Source organism: Balaenoptera ricei, chromosome 15, assembly GCF_028023285.1.
Source record: "Balaenoptera ricei isolate mBalRic1 chromosome 15, mBalRic1.hap2, whole genome shotgun sequence".
Taxonomy (NCBI): domain Eukaryota; kingdom Metazoa; phylum Chordata; class Mammalia; order Artiodactyla; family Balaenopteridae; genus Balaenoptera; species Balaenoptera ricei.
This window is the reverse complement of record NC_082653.1, coordinates 34,254,238-34,260,337: the sequence shown is the minus strand read 5'-3', so window position 1 is coordinate 34,260,337 and position 6,100 is coordinate 34,254,238. Positions and strand designations below refer to the sequence as shown.

Below are 6,100 nucleotides of genomic sequence, written 5' to 3'. Positions count from 1 at the left end.
TACTTCACTGGGATGAGATGCAACAGCCTCAGAGTCTCCAATTCCTCCTCTTTCCCAGAGAACACCCCATCCTTTCTTATTTACTTATTACTCTAGTAATAAATAAAGTTATTGAACATTTTCCATGTTTCAGGCTCTGTGCTCTGTGCTTCAGGAACGTTCGCTCATTTCACAGCACCTTACGAGATGGGTATTATTACTCCCATTTTACAGAACCAGAAACTGAGATCAGAGAGCTCTCAGTTTCGTCAGAGATCCAGACTAAAACATGCCCAAGCCCTCTGATCTGTTGTGTCAGCAGTACCAGCAGGTGAACCCAAATTTGTCAGTTTTCAAATCCTGAACCACCATGCTATAAATTCACTGCTGGGGTAAGAATACCAGACATGGGCCCCAAACCCCAATCCAGTTTGAAAACTCTGGGTTACAGCAAACAACCATCTGTACATGGACTTTTCTCCCCCTGCTCACTGGAGGTCATAGCTGAATCCAGAACCCTGAACCCTCCTTATCCTCTTAGTGAGTTGCTTCAGGGTCAGAGCATGCTCCTGCCGCCGCCTTCCTCCTCTTCCTCACTTTGAATAATTTTAGACTTATAGTAAAGTTGCAAAAATGGTACACAGAGAACTTGTCTACCCTTGTACATAACTACAATACACTTATGGAAACCAGGAAATTAGTACTGAAATAATACTATTAACTAACCTACTGCCCTGTTCACATTTCACAGGCCTTCCCCACCCATGTCCGCTCTCCATTCCAGGACTAAATCCAGGATCGCACATGGCATTTAGTTGTCACTTTAGTCTCCTCTGATCTGACACAGTCTCTCAGTTTTTCTGTCTCTCATTCTCACTTCTGAAGAATATTAACTACTTATTTCATAAACTGTCTTCCAATTTGGGTTTGTCTGACATTTTCTCATGATTAAATTGAGGTTGTATATTTTGGGCAAGAATACTTCAGAAGTGATGCTGTGTCTTCTCAGGTGTGTGAGGTCAATATGCATTATTACAGATGATGTTCATTTTGATCACTTGATTAAGGTGATAACTGCCAGTTTTCTCCACTCTGAAGTTACTATGTATCTTTCCCTATGTAATTGACAAATACTTTGTAGGGAGATATTCTGAGACTACAAATATCCTGTTTCTCAACATACTTTTACTCACTTATTTTATAATCCATCAATGATTCTTGCCTATGATTATCAGATGGAAACCTCAGGTACATCTTGTCTTTGCATCTCACTCACTTCCAAATTAAAGTTGTGTCTGTGTGTGCCTGAGCGAAAGGATCTAGGTCATAGGCCTGTGCAAGAGAGGTTGAGAATTTGAGCTCTGATTTCTAGACTGAAATAATAACATAAGAATTTCTACAAATATGTAAAGAGGACTTTCCAAGGGTGGTAGGCAGCCATGAATATGAATGATGTCCACTACGATAACTTAGATATTTTAAAGTGAGAAAACTAAACACAGAAAAAAATATGTATAGAATACTACCATATAAAAGTTAAATAGTCTACGGACAAAGACTATCTCTGGAAGGTTCAAGAGGAAATAGTAACAGTTTTCTCCGGGGAAGGGAACTTCATTATCAGGAGAGGATGAAGACTTAATTATCAGTGTATATTCTTTTGTACCCTTTGATTGAGATGGATGTTAAGGAAGGAAGAAGGAAGAAGAAAGAAATAAGGAGGGGAAGGGAGGGAGGGAGGCACCATCTTTCTTGCTCTTCTCACTCTCAACAGCAAGGAGCAAGGCCTTCTTTGCTCTTCCTCACACTTCTTCATCCGGTGCCTGTCGATACATCAAGACACACCTCTCTACCCTGTCAGGGAGAACATTTTAGAACTTGCCTGGGCATAGAAAGTGTTCATTATCTGTACAGCTGGAAAGGAGGGTGTAGCTATAATAGGCACATTCTGCTTCTTTGCACTCAATAGAACACGTTGTCCACAGACATGAACACAACTCCTGAGTCGCAAGGACTCAGTGAAAACAAAAATACATTTTCGGTGACTCTTGCCATTTCTTAGTTGCCAGACTTGCAGAATGTTTATAAGCTGAATGCGCAACACAGACGTTTACATTGGGTAACGGCCTATTTGTTTTGTCAAATAAAAGCATCAATCAGGAAAAAACACCTCTTCTCTCCTTCTAGCAGCATTCTCATTCTCTCTAAGTTAATTATAAAGAATTTTTTAAACTTTGAGGGCTCATGTGGTGGAAGTAGAAAGGTGTTAGAGGAAGAAAGTCACTTGTGCTTCACAAGTTGAAGTAGCCAGGATGGTCAAAGGCCCTCTGCTGCTGTGTTTCCCTTTTCTGTTCAGCGATTAAGAACATGGCCACGGGCTTCCCTGGTGGCGCAGTGGTTGAGAATCTGCCTGCCAATGCAAGGGACTCGGGTTCGAGCCCTGGTCTGGGAAGATCCCACATGCCGCGGAGCAATTAGGCCCGTGAGCCACAACTACTGAGCCTGCGCGTCTGGAGATTGTGCTCCGCAACAAGAGAGGCCGCGACAGTGAGAGGCCCGCGCACCGCGATGAAGAGTGGCCCCTGCTTGCCACAACTAGAGAGAGCCCTCGCGCAGAAACGAAGACCCAACACAGCCAAAAATAAATAATATATATATATATTAATTAATTAATTAAATTTAAAAAAAAAAAGAACATGGCCACATCTCTCATCCACTCCAATGTATTTATTACCAAGCTCTTACTGCTCGCCACATAACAGGCCAATAAATCGAGAAACAAGCTGTTGGTGCAAGGAACAGCGAATTTACTTAGAAAGCCAGCAGACTAAGAAGATGGTATACTAGTGTCCCAAAGAACCATCTTCTTGGAGTTAGAATTCAGGCTTCTTTTACACTAAAAGAGGAGCAGTGCGGCTGGTTGTTTCAAACTTCTTGGTGCTGGAATCCTTTGTGCTTGCAGCTATCCATGTAGGTCAGGTCACCATGTTCCTGTAAACCTCTGTTCCACAACATTTTATCTCTACATGAATGAGAAGTGTTATATCTTTAAAGGGAGGCAGAGCCTTGAGAATGGGCTATCATGTACATTTCAGGTTTGTTCTTTTCTGTTACACACTCATATCCCACATGATAATGCAAACATGACTAACTTAACCTATTGAGGGTAATGATTCTCAGGCCAGCTTTGCCATATATAAGTATCTGATAATAGTTATTGTTTCAATATTTGCACCATGAACATGGAAATTTTTAAGATCAGGAAATACATCTCTTGAAGTACAATAACTATCTGCTAACTAAAAAATACCTTAAAGTATTTTTCTAGAAACTACAGGTTATTATAGGCAACTAAATCTTCCAATTCCATCTCAAAACCCATCTCCTCTCTGAAGCCTTTTCTCATACTCCCCACCACGCCACACAACTGGGAGAGGTACACACCCGGGAGAGGTACACATCCCTCCTCTTTATTCCTTCGCATCATATTATGATACGAAGATAAAGTCTGTGCCTAATCTGAGCATTCTCAGCACTTGTTTTGGTGTCTAGCTCACAGTTATACAGTGGCTGAATGAATAAATAAGCTTATTCATTGCTTGATGAGTATGTATGGATTAAATAACAGACTCAAAGTGTTGATTCTGCTTGTTTTTTAAGAGGGATTAAGGTGAGTATTGCTTGTTTATATATGTATGAAATTTTGAAGTCCAGAATATACTTTTTAATACACTTCTAAACCAGAACCTTAGGGGATGAGTTGGACCTGCATCACAATAATAGCTAGGTAGTGAAGAAAAAAAAAAAAGCCTAGTACATTCAATATGGATGAAACTAAAAAATATAATGCTGAACAAAAGAAACCTGACACAAAATAGCATACATCATCCAATTCCATTTATGTATGGTACAAACATCAGCAAAACCCATCTGAGGATTAGAAGTCAGGATAATGGTTACTCTTGGTAAGGGGTGGTAGTAACTAAAAGGTGGGATTAGGGGGCTTCTGGGGACTGGCAATGTCCTGTTTCTTGATCGGAATTTCATTACACAGGTGTGTTCAGTATGTGAGAATTCATCAGCTGTATATTTATGATTTTTGTTCTTGCGTATAAATATATAATATTTCCATTAAAAAGCTTTAAAAAGAATTTAGGCCAAGCAGAAAGCTTAAAACCAGTTAAATTCTTTGGCACAATCCAGATAATTTCAACTAAAATGGAAAACCAATTTGGTGTAAAGAAAGCCGTTACTGCTTCATGATCATATCCAAGATCCTGAAGACAGTCCATGGTCTGATCAACCATGCACAGTCTCCAGAAACCAAGTCTTAAGACACTTTCTGCCCCAAATAAGTGCATATTTGCTCAGTTGGTATTAGGCATGCAGGGAAGTCAGACCAGATGACAGCTGACCACTTTCCTATAGTTGACAAACTCTACCAAATTAGGAAATTGTTTCAAATTTTTTAATCATTTTAATTATAAAATCCCATATTTGCTGACGGTTGTTCAACTGACCTTTTAAAATTAAATGTAAAGTACTTTCAAAACCATAATAATGGCTGAATATGGTCATGTCCAAGCAAAAACAAAGATTCCACTTCTAAATTTTACAACATCTTAAATTAATATTTAAGTTATCAAAAGCTTTACATACTTGACAAAAATCACTAAAGACTACTATACTGTGTAGAACTCCTCCATGGACTGAATGCAATTCTGGTGGTGGGAATTCCATCCCCTTACCCATTTTACAGATGAGAAAACTATAATTTCCTATTTTATAACCACTGTATCCTCAAAGCTCAGCCCAGGCCTGGTGCATAGTAAACACTCAACAAAAGTGTGTAATTTGGGCGAAGGAGGCTTGGAGAGGTTGTGTAAATTCCCCAAGGTCACCCACCCTTCCTGCTCTCTTCGGAAGTGAATCCAACAGGAGGGTGAGCGGAGGGCTGGGTGGTGAATGTGAGGTGAGCCACCCAGACTTCCGCGAGGGGCGTGGCCTTGGGTTCCCCCGGGGTCTTCCATCGTGCATGTTTGGGGTGCCTCACCCTTCTCAGGGGTTTACACCACCCTCTTACTCAGAGATGAACCGCTTTTTTTTCTTCCAACTGGCGACCACAGGTCCTCCAGGCTCTCTAGAGGGGAGGCGGTTGTTCTCGCCCGAAGCCGAGGCTCCTGGCGCGTGGACGCACCCCGGGGTGTGAGTGACTGGTACATCCTGAGGGCGGGGAAGTAGCAGGACCTTAATCACCGGGCTAGTCCCGGGCGGGCCTCGGGGAACCGGGAAACTGGAGGCGGTCTAAGAGAGGGTGGGCAGGATGAGAGGTCGCAAGAGGGGCACGGGGCTGAGCCTCCGCCGGGTTCTCCCCGCCCTTTCGCCGCGCGGTAGCCCGGCGACCACCCTTTGCCCGTAAAGTATGCGGAGCGCCCCCTCCCCGGGCAGCGGGACCTGGCAGGCGGGGGCTGGGCGTGCAGGCGCCTGCCCGCTGTGCTGGCCGGCCTTGCCCCGGGGGCCGCGCGGGGCGGAGACTGGGCGGCGGGGGCGGGCGCCAGTCTAGGTGGCAGGTCCGCGCGCAGCCTTCTCCAGCCGAACCTCGCGGAGCAGCTGCCGCCACCGCGCGCCCCTGGCTCGGCCGGAGTGGCCTCTGGCCGGGTCTCCAGGGGGCAGCGACTCCGCACGCCGCAGGCTCCGGAAAGGAGGTGGGTGGCGAGGGGCCGGGACCAGGCGGGGAGGGGAGGCTGCGATGGGCACCGCTGGTTCCCGAGACCCCCGCCCCTGCCTTTCTACAGCTCCTTGCACTTAAATGGCTGCTGAATTAAAAACCGCGTCCTCGGCTTGTGACCACCTTCTCCGTCCTTGCGTATCTAGCTGCGCAAAGTAAACTCTCCGTCCAGCTGCGGGTACTGTCTTTATGGGGGTAGGGGGCAGGTTTCTACCCACCCACCACACTCCCCTGGGCCCCAGGACCCTGCAGAGCTGGCAAAAGACAGGCCAGAGGCCTTCGGACCCACTTACTCTGATCTTCCAGGGAAGCGTTGCGTCTATTTCCCCCCGTCTTTCTCTCTGTCTGCCTGCCTACGTCTGTCTGTCTTTCTTGATTGAGTTTTCTATAAAG

The 6,100-nt window shown here is 44.8% G+C and overlaps 1 protein-coding gene across 3 annotated transcripts in view; it reads left to right on the top strand.

Moving 5' to 3' along the window:
• The first annotated feature begins 5,109 nt into the window (after positions 1 to 5,109).
• FERMT1 (FERM domain containing kindlin 1) overlaps positions 5,110 to 6,100 on the top strand; it is a 48,307-nt gene continuing 47,316 nt past the window's right edge. For 2 of the 3 annotated variants that reach the window (XM_059897433.1, XM_059897430.1), the window contains exon 1: positions 5,465 to 5,684. The gene's annotated coding sequence lies outside the window, so the exon portion shown is untranslated. Of the gene's footprint in view, positions 5,185 to 5,464; positions 5,685 to 6,100 lie in introns of those variants that run through there. The other variant, XM_059897431.1, reaches the window with a different exon arrangement.